This window comes from Panthera pardus, unplaced genomic scaffold, assembly GCF_024362965.1.
Source record: "Panthera pardus isolate Hobbes unplaced genomic scaffold, ASM2436296v1 HiC_scaffold_27, whole genome shotgun sequence".
Classification (NCBI taxonomy): Eukaryota; Metazoa; Chordata; class Mammalia; order Carnivora; family Felidae; genus Panthera; species Panthera pardus.
Window position 1 is genome coordinate 110,905,535 of NW_026526843.1, and position 12,818 is coordinate 110,918,352.

Here is a 12,818-nt window from a genome sequence, read left to right on the forward strand (position 1 = left end):
GGTTCCAAGGGTACCAGTGCCAGGTTACCTGGGGAGTAGGGTTTCTGTGTCTCTGAAGCACGTCCATCGAATCACCAGTCAGCGGGCTGGGTAGGGCAGGTGCGGGACACAGCTTCCCCAATCCTGCCTCTTCTAAAAGTTTACAGACCATCTTTCAAGGACTAATTGTTTCTGAACCAGTATCAGAATGCCTTGGTGTGATAAGTGTACCCCACGGGAACCATGGGGCTGAACACCGCAGTATGTACAGTGCTTAGGGACACTGGCTCAGAAGCCAGAGCCAGCATCTCTGGATTTAAATCTGGAGCTGTGTGACCTTGGGTAAGTCATATGATCTCTCTGTGCATCAGCTTCCACATCTTTAAAACAGTGATAATAATACTCCATCCCATGGGGTTATTGTGAGGCATAACTAAGGTCAAGCCCTTAGAACGGTGCCTGATACATAGTAAATGCTTCACGAATGCTAGCCACTATTATCATTATTTGTAAGTGGGTCTGGCCTAAAGCATGCTATTTCCCCATGGAGCAGCAGGCAAATGTGCAGATGACAAACAGTCATGCTTCCCATTCTTTTCTCCCCGAAGATTCCCTAGCCGGGGTGGGGGCAAGTAGTGTTCACTGCAAGGAACTCTGGGAGTATAGTCTGAAGGGATCCTGTTGCAAGTACGAATCTCTTTAAAGTTTAATATTTCAGCTTAAAAATCTCACATATTTTGCAGCCTGCACCACAATACAGCAACGTTTGTTTTATTATAGAAATGATATGAGCCACCCCGTATATTTTTGCATAGAATTGAGCATCAAGAGAGATGCTTTGTGTTCATCCCATGGCTTTCCTGATCCTCTGGATATGTCTCTCGGTTCACGAAACTGAGACACTTAGAGCCATTTGATTTAATGAACTTCCCAGATCTTCCTCCCAGACAATCTAGTGTCCTTCTCCTCAACAGCACTTTCTTTTCTCCAAGGAGTACTGCCTAACTTTACCTCATGGCCTTTTATGATCAGGGTATTAGGTCACATCTCCTCCTATCCTCATTTCCATTGGTTCCTCTGTGACTGTTGACTCCACTCTTTTTGAAACTCACTCAGTTCCTTTCTGGGAGGTCATGTGGCTTCAGGACCTCCTCCTACAGCTCTGGCCACTCCTGCTGCGTCCCTTTGGCAGGATCATCTTTTTTTCTATTCTCCCAAGTGTCATGCTCCCTGGGATGTTGATATCAGTGCGGGGTTCTCATTCTATGTGTCCTCCCAAGGTGGCCTCACTAATACCCAAGCCCTCAGTTTCCACTTATAGGGAACATTCTAGTCTTTGCCTGCTTGACAGCTCTTTTCCCACCTGCTAGTGCCAGAATTTCTCTTTCCTGGAGGAACACACTTGTGGATTTCATGGAGCTGACCCTGTCCCACCCATTGCCACAGGTCTGGGTTCACGACCTAGGCGATTGTCGATCAGAATGTTCCAACTTCAGGTTATAGGACTTGGTTCAAGAATGGGCATGTAGGGGTGCCTGGGTAGCTCAGTTGGTTAAGCATCTGACTCTCGGTTTCAGCTCAGGTCATGGTCTCATGGTTTCGTGAGTTGGAGCCTTGCATTGGGCTCTGTGCTGACAGTGTGGAGCCTGCTTGGGATATTCATTCATTCTCTCTCTCTCTCTCTCTCTCTCTCTCTCTCTCTCTCTCTCTCTCCCCTCTCCCCCTCTCCCCCTCTCCCCCTCTCCCCCTCTCCCCCTCCTACTCAGTCTGTCTCTGTCTCTCTCAAAATAAATAAATAAACTTAAAATAATTTTTTAAAAAAAGAATGGACATGTAACCCCCAATGGATCAATCACAGTCTCTATGGAGACTTTTCTGCTGGAGCTATCAGAAAACAAAAACGAAAACAAATCTCTTCTGAGTTATTGAATGAATAGATGTGAACTGGGGACTTTGGGGTTGCCGGAGGCCGTCATGCCCAAGAGAGTCCAAGAAATTAATTAAAAGAGAGACAGAAATCCAATATTGTCATTTAAAACCCTGAATCTAGCTATGCCTGAAGCTGAAGAAACAACCCTGGGGCTTTTTGGTGTCTTCAGCCATGAATTCCCTTTTCTCCCTGCACTAGCCTTCTATTCTATTCATTTTCTTGTCACTTGCATCCACCCATATGCTGATGACTCCCAAATCCACATCCGTGGCCAAGGCTTCTCTCCTAAGCAACAGACTCATAGAAACAACTTGCAATTAAGCAATCCCCACACAGATGTCCCACACAGACAACCCAGACACAACATGTTACTTGCTAAATATAATCACATTATAAATTTACATTTACTTGTTAATGCTTTAAAATTTTCCACCAGAATGTAAACTCTATGAGGACAGGAACTTTGCTCGTTTATTCAGTGTTCTATCTCCTAGAGGAACACACATGGTAGATGTTCAGTAAATATTCCTGAAATGAATGAAACAAAGGGATTTTCTTTGACTCCATTTGTAATATCAAATACCATATTCGGTCAGTTGCTAAGTCTTATAGTTTTAACTCATGAATATCTCAAATCTCATATCTCATCCCCTCATAGTACCCCACTGCTTACTTCAAGCTCAAATTGCTTCTTGCCTGGACCATGGCAAAAGTCTCCTAACTGGTATTCTGCTTACAGCTACTCTCTACACAATTGTCAGGCTCTTCCTAAGTTGCTTAAAATATATCAGTGATGCTACAGAGTTTTCTGGCTCAAATCCTGGCTCCTGCCTCCCTCTCAAGGCTCATTTCCTGGATCTCTTTCCATTCGGCTATGCCTAAGGAAGAGGGAATCATTTGGGGGGGGTCTCTCAAATTCATCAGCATGTTTCTTGCCTCTTCATCTTTGTACATGCTGTGGTCTCCTCCCATGCTCCCCCTTTCACCTTCCTGATTGTCTTGTACAACTCCTGTCCTGTCCTTCAGAAAGTCTTCTCTGGTCTCTGAGTCCCCATTCTTATTGGACGTCCCTGCTATGTTCACAAGGCTCCCTTTGCACTCCTTTGTGTACCAAAGCAGTTACGTAGCACAGACTGTTTTAATGCTGATTAGTATCTATATTTTATTTTCCTCTTGGCACACAGCTAGACTACATTTCCCATCTTCCTTTGCAGTTAGGAGTGACCATGTGTTTGATTCTTAACAATGGAATGTGGACAGAAGTGATGTGCATCACCTCCAGGCCTTGCCCATTAAAACCTCTCACATATGGTCCTCACTCTTTTTCCCCTCAGTTGAGTAGGGAGGACTGAGGGCGTTGGAGGAGGGAGAAGCCACGACACGTGTGGAACCACTGTCCAGCTCTGTGACTTGGGCTACTGTGGGGTCAAAACTGGGAAATAAAAGAGGAAAAAACCCCAGGAAGTCCTCTATCATCCTGACTTCTTTGACTTGCCTCCCCAGTCTGCCTGCTAATTATCTGCTTTTCAGAGTCTTCTGCCAGTTGTTGCTGCTGTTGTTTTGGTGTCCTGTCTTAGTTGTAGTCCCCGGGGGCTGATAGGATGTAGAGGGCGTATCCATCTTGGGTAGCATCCCCTGTCACCTTGCTTTTGTTGCCTACTCCTGAATACCTGGCTCATGTTTGCCAGGTGGACTAATTAATTGTCTAGATTCAGAAAACCAACCATGACCTACTCTTACCAGAGTAGTATTTCTCATTCTCAGCTTTACAATTTATGTAAGCGTGAAAATGTTTGAAACAGTTCTTGGGAGAACTGCAGACGTGATTAAGGATAGAGAATAGATTCTCCAAACAGAGGTTACACTGTGTGCTATTACTTAACTTTCCTGCTGGGAAAAGAATGAGTGGTGATGATTTTGCATGCAGATCTTCAGATTACTAAGGGATGGAAATTTGCAGACCACTGTTTTTTAAACTGAATGTGTCTTGTTTCTTGAATCTTATAGACACATGTTAAGCTGAGCTAAGAAATCTATATTCGTGTGTGCGTTGAGAATTTAATTTTCAAATTTTTGATTCCCTAAACAATAACATTTACAACTCTTTATTCTTATTTATTATAGACAGGTATATCAGTTAACACGTATTTGTTAAGACCTCCTACATGCAATGTTCAGGGGGACTTAAAGAAGTTTAAGTATTACCTCCTGTTTAAAAGAATAGTGATAAAGCTCACTGATGGGAACCTGACATTTTGCAAAGCACTTTTACTCTTCTCGCCAACGTTTTCCTCACAGTGTCCCAGTGAGGTAGGTTTTAGTCCCATTTGACAGTCTATAGAGGCTCAGGAAGTGTGAGGAGTCTGTCTCTGATCACATCATAATGGCAGAATTGAGTCTTCTACCCCGGTCTTCTGGTTCCACTGTCTGTTCCTTTGTCTTTATGCCTGACTCCAGCTGGGGAATAAAATATCCCCCCACGAACAGTTATCCAATGGTTCCAAGCCAGTTACGACACATGCCAACTTGAATGATCAACTGTAGCAGGGAGCACACATTCCTACCTCCTTGTTAGGGCAGGCAGCATTCTAGAAAGGGTACTGTGGGCCTGACTGGCTCACTCAGAGCACTAAACTATTGGTTGCAAGTGTTCTTACCAATACTGATGAGGTAGTGTTATTCACGACATAATAAATAAAGAACATGAAAAAGGCTGAAAGAGTGCTGGGGCCCAAAGTATGAGAAGTAGCCATCTTTGAGTAAAATTCCGCACGTAACAAGCTACCAATAATACACTCAGTGGTTCCATCTTCCCTGTCAGTGAAGGAACTGTGGAACACTTGAGCTGATCACTTCTTCCTTTGTAAGCAATTAAGTGTATTTTGCAAATTTAGATGTCAAATTAAAGATGTGCAGAGCGAAGACTAACCCTGGGTGAGAGTCAGGACATGGAAGATCACCTGCACAGGGGCCAGAGGGACGATTTTCAGGTTATGGAAATGTTCTACAGTTTGTTTTGGGTGGTGGGTTCTCAAATGCTTAAAACTTACAGGAAAAGAACATTTAAGATCTGTGTATTTTATGGTATGTTCATTATATCTCAGTTTTTTAATGTGGAAAAGAGGGGCACCAGGGTGGCTCAGTCAGTTAAGTGTCTGACTTCAGCTCAGGTCACGATCTCATGGTTCTTGAGTTCAAGCCCCGCATCAGGCTCTCTGCTGTCAGTGTGGATCTTTGACATTCTCTGTCCCCCTCTCTCTCTCTGAACCTCCCCTGCTCATGCATGTGTGTATGCTTTCTCTCTCGCTTTCTCTCTCTCTCTCTCTCTCTCTCAAAAATAAACATTAAAAAATGAAAAAAGATTTCACATGGAAAAGAGCATACAGTTTCTCAAAATTCTTTGAGGGGTATATTAGCAAAAAGTTTGATAACCATCGTTCTGGGCACATGTGGAACAAATCTCTTGTTTTCCAAGCTTATTTTTCCTTTTGGCTTCTCAGATCCATGTAGCTTGACTGTAATGTAAATGATCAGTAACATGTCTCATAATTTTTGTGTTTTGATTGTTAGCTTTAGTGTTTTTCTCATAGCCACCTTGGATTTTTGTGCCAAAGAACATTCTCCAACAGAATAGAAGAGAAGGGTGGGGAAGAAAACTAGGGAGAAGGTTAATCTTCAGGTAATTTGGTGAATGGAAGTATTTTTGTTTGTCTTTGTAGTTGCTCCCTCCCAGAACCTGTTTTTTAGAGGAAGAATGTGAGTGATTAAAGTAGCTTTTTCATGGAAATAGAGCCCCCAGATCAATGAGCTGGTTTTGAAGAATTGCTCTCCAATTCCTTATGAATTTAGAAGTGAAAATGTCCTGGCACAGGGACGTTTGCATGAAACAGGGAACGGATACAGTGGATCACACTGAGTGAAGATGCTCTGTACTGACAATTTTATCCCTGACCTGGCTCTGGTTGTCATTTCTCTGCGACTTGCCCATTCAGCTAGGCCATAAAAACCTTAATAACCAGCTGAATGTTCTTGCAAAGAGGGCATGAAGCCCCAGGATTCTTTAATCATCTGTTGCAGTGGAAACAAGTGACAAGGTGGCCTGTTCTTCCGGGAATAATAATTCTGTCTCGTGGCTACTTCTCACATATGCTACACAGCTTCAAGAGGTTTAGTCAGTCCTCTGTATTTTGTGTGTCTGGTCTCTGCTTTCTAAGGCCATCTGATTGTTCTCTGTGCTTGAGATGGTCTCCGGGCTTTCAGAACTGTGAGCCACATCTGAGAATTTCACTGAGCTGCAGGGATCAGGAAATTGAGGTTTTTCTTCCTTTTCTTACAGATCTTCAGATAACTGGGGCCAAAATGGTGCTTTGGCAATAAGGAACATTAGTGCCTTCACTTTCCTTCTTTGCAGGTGTGGCAGTGATAACAGGAATGAAGGGATGATGGGCTCACTTAGAACAGTCTAAATACTAATCTTTCAGGGCCCAACAACAGCAACACCTGTCTCTGGTCTAGAGAGTTCAGTTTCTTGCACTCAGTAACACTACCACTCATCCTCAGAAGCAACTTCTCCACCAGTGTCATTAGTTATGGATGTGGTGTCCTCAAGATCCTCTTTTTTTTTCCCACTTCAATCACTTTTTTGTCACTCATGTTCCCGAATTTTTCACTTGTTTGCTCAGTGTTCGCAGCTTCACCTTTAACTCCAGCACCTAAGTGCTCTAATACCGGCTCATTTAGAACCCACACATCATGTCGAGCACCTGAAACCATGGCAGCACCTAGCTCCTTCTCTAGGAGCTCAGTATTGACGTGGTGAGGTAGGCAGTATGGACACCATCCTCTCTGGTTCTTGTCCTGGAGTTGGAACTTTCCTCTGCACATTGCCTCAGATGATCTTGGCTCAGAGTATCTATGCTGCGGCCCAGGAGTGCTGACGACAAGACTCCTTAGCTTATCACAGACCGGGCTTGGATATTTCACAGAGACGCTCCGATGTCCAAATAGCTCCCGCAAAAGATCTCCGCCACAGGCTACCGAAGGCTACTTCGCTATCCTATGCTAGCCTAGATAATGCACGGCCGCTCCATTTCGCCTGTGCGCCTGCCACCTGCAAACTCTCCAAAAGCAGCAGTTTTATCATACTCATTGTACACGTAAAATCAATCTGATTGATTTGGTCTGGGGAGAAGCCGCAAGCACAATCAGATGTTGGACAGTGTGCAGAAGTTTTTAAATGATGTCCTCTTGGCACTGAAGAAATTGCAGTCTGTTGACCAAAACTTACAGCTATTCCACGGCTTGCTACACCTCAGCTGAATCTGGCAAGTGTTAGTCAGAGGTCCTAAGGCCTCTCAGCAGCATTTTGAAACTGATAGTAGCTGAGGATTTGTAAGAGACAGTTGCTGTCCTGCAACGATCTCTGTGCTCTCCTGTACTCTGTTGAATAGTGTCTCCCCCAGCCCTCCAAATTCATGTACACTTGGGACCTCAGAATGTGACCTTACTTGGAAATAGGGTCTTTGCAGATATAATAAGTTAAGATGGGGCCATGCTGGATTAGGATGGGCCCTGATGCAATGATTGGTGTCCTTATAAGCAGAGAAGAGGCCACAGAGTGACACACAGAGAAGTCCATGTGATGATGGAGACAGAGATCAGGGTGATGTGCCTATGTGTCTGTGAGCTGGTCACCACCAGAAGCCAGGAAGAGGCAAAGAAGGATCTTTCCCTAGAGCCTTCAAAGGGAGCATGACTCTGCCAACAGCGTGAGCCTGGACTTCTGGCCTCCAGAACTGTGAAAGAATACATTACTGTTGTTTCAGGGCACCCAGTGTGTAGTAGTTCATCATACCAGCCACGGTAAATTCATACATCTTCTTTCTCTGTCCCCACTCGGCATTATTTGCAAATTCTTCTGTAAGTCCCACACCAGTGAGAAGAATCTTAGCATTGTGGTTCAGTGTGGTGACTCCGAAGCCAGATTACTTGGGTTTGAATCTTGACCCTTCCACTTATTAGCTGTGTGACCTTGAGCAACTTATTCCACTGCTCTGTGCCTCAGTTTTCCTGCCTGTAAAGTGGGGATTGAATGAATGAATGGATGGATGGATGGATGAATAATGTTAAGGGTGTAGAACAGTACTTGGCACATAGGAAATGTTATCTGGCATTTGTTATATGAAAAAAAAAGAACGTCTGTTGGTTTGAAATGGCCACATGGAAATGGGAATGGCTCCATAGAGGAGGAATTAGGACAGGAACTTGACCTTCAGAAATTGGGTAAGGCTGGTCAAAGTCCAGTGAAGCAACAGCGTGAGCAAAGGCTTGCTGGGAGTATGAGGGAAGGGGGCAACAAGACTGTATTAGAGCAGGACTTCCCACTCTTTTCTCCATGATGGTCAGCAGTGAGACATGACATTTGCATACACATAGGGTCAGGGTCAGTGAGGCTGCTTGCAATAGTGCCCTGGAGGTCACCAACCAAATTTCTAAGAGCCAAGGGGAAGCAGTACCTTGGCACATCTGAAACCCACTCCCAGAACCTTTTGGCAGCTCAGGGTTTGAATAGGACTTCTCAAACTCAAATGTGCATTAAAATGCACATTCTGACTCAGTAGGTCTATGGACTACACTTTGCCTCAAAATCCTTTCTACCCCAAGTGTGATTTATGAACCAACAACATCAGCACCCTGAGAGCTGGTTAGAAATGCCGAATCTCTGGTCCTCCCATTCCCACCCCAAACCTAGTGAATCAGAATCTGCATTTTAATCAAGTTCTTAGCCGACTGAGCTAAATGCTAGCCGCACTCTAGCATTTGAGAAGCCCTGGATTAGAAGACTCAGCCCAGCTTGCTAGAGGGGAGGGTCTGGCCACCTTGTTCTCAGACCCAGCTATACATAAGACCCTTGAGGGAGGCTTTAAAAAATCCTGATGTCCAGGTCAAGGTGGCTCAGTTAAATCAAAATCTGTGCAAGTGGGGCCCTGGGGAATCAGTATTATCTTTTAAACTCCCTGGGTGATTATAATTGTGCCTTCAGGGTTGAGAACCGCTGAGCTAGGGACAAACCTCTAAGCAGGGCTAGGAAGACACTGAGGGCACACGGTGTTCTTGATGGAGGGGTTCAGGCCCTTTCTTCACAGCCTGCCACAGCAGTTAGAGACATGGGCTCTGGAGCAATTAGGGCCTTGCCTGGGTTCAAATCTGGCTTTGTGCCACTTGCCAGCCATGCAATGTGCAAGGTACTTAGCCCCTCTTTGCCTCCACTTCTTTACAGTGGGGATGATAACGATAGTGACCGTGCCATAGGCTGTTTATGAGGATTAAATGAGCTAAAATGTGCAGTGCTCATTGTAGTACTTGGCACAGAGTCAATGCCATGTAAGCGTTTGTCCATTTAAATACCTGTATCTTACTCTTTTTGATTTGGGATTATGGAAGGGTCCTCACTTTCCTGGCACCCCACCCCATCTTCAGTGCTAGGTTCTTGGGCAGCAATCACACCTCTGATTAGGCGCTCAATAAATGTTTGAGGAATGCATGACTGAATGGTTACAATGCCCCCTTGTGTATTCAGTGGGAAGAAATAACAAAACATACAGTTGGGACATGGGACTTGTACTGCTAAAACTGGTGGAATCCCAGGAAACCTGGGACAAGTTGGTTACCCTAAGTATGGACACCACTAAATGTCCCCTTCCTCAAAGTACTCTTTCCACATAAGCGCAAAAAGAGATTCCCAAAGTTAACTCATTTGTGTGCACATAACAAAAGTAATGGCAGTTCACTTCCTGGCCTTGGTGTATGTGTGCATACACACACACGTGCCCCAATAATAATAGTAACTAGAATGTAGTAATGGCGGCACATGATATACACTGTGGTGAACAGTTTTCACACTTAAAAGGGAGCATCGGATGGCCTGATTCAAATGCTGGTTGTCTCACTTAATACTTTTGTGATACTGGGCACGCTTCTTAGTCTTTCTGTCCCTCCATTACTCTATCTGCAAAGTGGAGACAATAATAGCACTCACATTTCAAAGCTGTTAGGAGAATAGATGTGTTCATACACGCAAAGCATTAGCAGAATGTTAGACATATAATAAATTTGACTGATAATAGAGATGATGATGATGATGATGATGATGATGATGATGATGATGATGATGATTGCTGTCATTTTTGACACTCGCAGGCAATCTACATCCCTCTTCGGCTTCTCTCCCTTTTTCATCTCCCAGCCTCTTCCCTTTGCTTTCCCAGAGCCTATATGAGCCCTCTGCATCCTGCCTTCTATTTCCTTTCCCTGCTCTCTCCCTCCCTCACCAGAGGGACCCCAACAATTGTACCCTGTTTAGAAGATGGACAGAGCCCCCAGTTCACCCTGAGACACACGAACTGAATACATGCCTTATATTGTATGCCACGACAGCATTATGAACCTGTGTTAAGCAGCCTTAATCTGGATATAAGAAACCAATACACTTATTTTTCTCCCTGTATTGGTAGATCAGAGCCAAGAGGTAGATGGCAATGGATATGAACATCAGCAAATATTTGGTAAGTTCTATGCCTACGACCTTAAAGATGACATGTAGAATCATAAGCCAATCACTATTTAAGTTGTTACTGTTTAAAGAAAGAATGAACAAGTGTGCTGAGCAATATAGGTTTCTGGTGGAGCAGGAAGGCATTTCTCAACTTCATTCCATTCACTATTTCTCATCCGCAATTTGAAAAAAAGTATAGTAGCCACATATCAGATATGCAGGAGATTAGAAAAATAACAAATACTTTCACTGGAGAGTAGGGATATAAAAGTAACATGACTCTTGCGGCGCCTGGGGGACTGAGTTGGTTAAGCATCTGACTCTCGATTTCAGCTCGGGTCACAATCTTACGGTTTGTGAGTTTTGAGTTCCGTGCCAGGCTCTGCACTGATGGTGCGGAGCCTGCTTGGGATTCTCTCTCTCTCTCCCTCTCTCTGCCCCTCCCCCACTCGTACAGTGTCTGTCTGTCTCTCTCTTTCTCTCCTCTCCCTCTCTCTGCCTCTCCCCCACTCGTGCTGTGTCTGTCTCTCTCTTTCTCTTCTCTCTCTCTCTCTCTCTTTCTCTCTCTCTCTTTCTCTCTCTCTCTTTCTCTCTCTCTCTCTTTCTCTCTCTCTCTCTCTCTATATATATATGTATATATATATATATATCTCAAAATAAATAAAATCATCTTTAAAAAAAGTAACATGACTCTTGAAGCAATGGGTGAAATATAGCCAGATGAGATTAACATGGATGAATGTAAGTCTTGTGCAAGAGTCCAAATAAAACCGCACCTGAACATATATAAACTAATATATATTATATATTATTACATTCCATAGCAGGTGATTAATGTATTAATTTTTGTTATTTATTATATTTGACTATTGGTATATATAATTATATAACAAATACTATAATAGCATATATTACCGCATATATAACATACAATTTTGCATATCCTTTGGACCCAGAAATTCTAGGAATTTACCCTAAAGAAAAATTATATGCATCGATGGGTGGAGGGAATGATAAAGAGAGAGCCTAGAAATTAAAGTCAGTGCAGAACTAAAATGATATTTAAAACTTGGAGGGCAACCTAAATACATGTCGGTATTGATTGGCAATAAATTATGGTAAATGTAAACAAAAAAAAGGAGGAATCCTTATATTTTGTGCTGAACCAACAGTGTTTCTCAAACTGGGATCTAAAAACATTATGCATTAGAATTTTCTGGGGTGCTAGCTAAGCATATAGGTTCATAGACTATCCCCAGAATATGGAATGAGTGTCCTTAGGGGAGGGTCCAGGGAAATACTTTTTTAACAAGCACCCTCAGATATTCTGATATACTCTTAAAATTTGACAATTACTGTATAAAAGAACATTTAATGGCACAGGAAAGTGTTTGTGATATAGTAAGTGACAAGACAAGTTCCAAATAATATGGTCCCTTTTATGTAAAAATACATAATTGTATAGAAGAAATTATGGAAGGATAAAGGCCAAAATTATAGCCATAGTTAATTTAATGTTATATGACATTAATGGCATAAATGTGCAGATGGATAGTTCCATTTTATTCTGTACTTGTCATATAATACCTGGAATATTCCATTTGAGGAGGTAAAATCTATTTAGATTCAAGCAGTGTGGTGTATAGGGGTGCCTGGGTGGCTCAGTCAATTAAGTATCTGACTCTTGATTTCACCTCAGGTCGAGCCCCACATCGGGCTCCACACTGACAGTGCAGAGCCTGATTGGGATTCTCTCTGTCCCACTCTCTCTGTCTCTCTCAAAATAAATAAATAAACATCTTTAAAAAAACAGTATGGTGTATAAAGACAATGGAGAGGAGGAGTCAAAGTTGGATCCAGTGTTTGGAAGAATGGTGATGCATTAATGGAGCAAGAAAGTCACAAAGGGAAGTTGGTTTAGGGAAGAAAGATGAGTTGGTTTTGAACATGGCAAATTTGAGGTATGGAGGCACGTCCAGCAGTTGGGATTCTGGGTCTAGAATTCAAGAAATTGAGCGGGGCTAGAGGTGTAGATTTAAAGACAATAAAAGGTGTAGGACTGGATTAATCAAGGAGGAAAATCGAATAGAGATAGAAGAGAAGGTGGCTAAGATTAGCTCCCTAAAGAATGCCCTTGATTAGTGGAAAAGAAAGGAAGAAAAGGCAAAGGAATAAAGACGGCATGATCAGAAAGTTAAGAGCATGAACCAGTACAATCCAGCATTACCAACCACCCCACAGAAGAAAGAGTTTCAGGGAGGAAGAGGAGGTCAAAGAGGATGAAGATGAAGCATCGTTGGCCACTGGACTGTACAGATAGGTCAGTGGGGACTTTCCACAGAGTTGTTTTGAAGA

At 43.2% G+C, this 12,818-nt stretch overlaps 1 pseudogene; it reads right to left on the bottom strand.

Moving 5' to 3' along the window:
- Positions 1–5,901: 5,901 nt before the first annotated feature.
- Positions 5,902–12,818, bottom strand: part of LOC109260797 (protein Mdm4-like) — a 33,393-nt pseudogene continuing 26,476 nt past the window's right edge.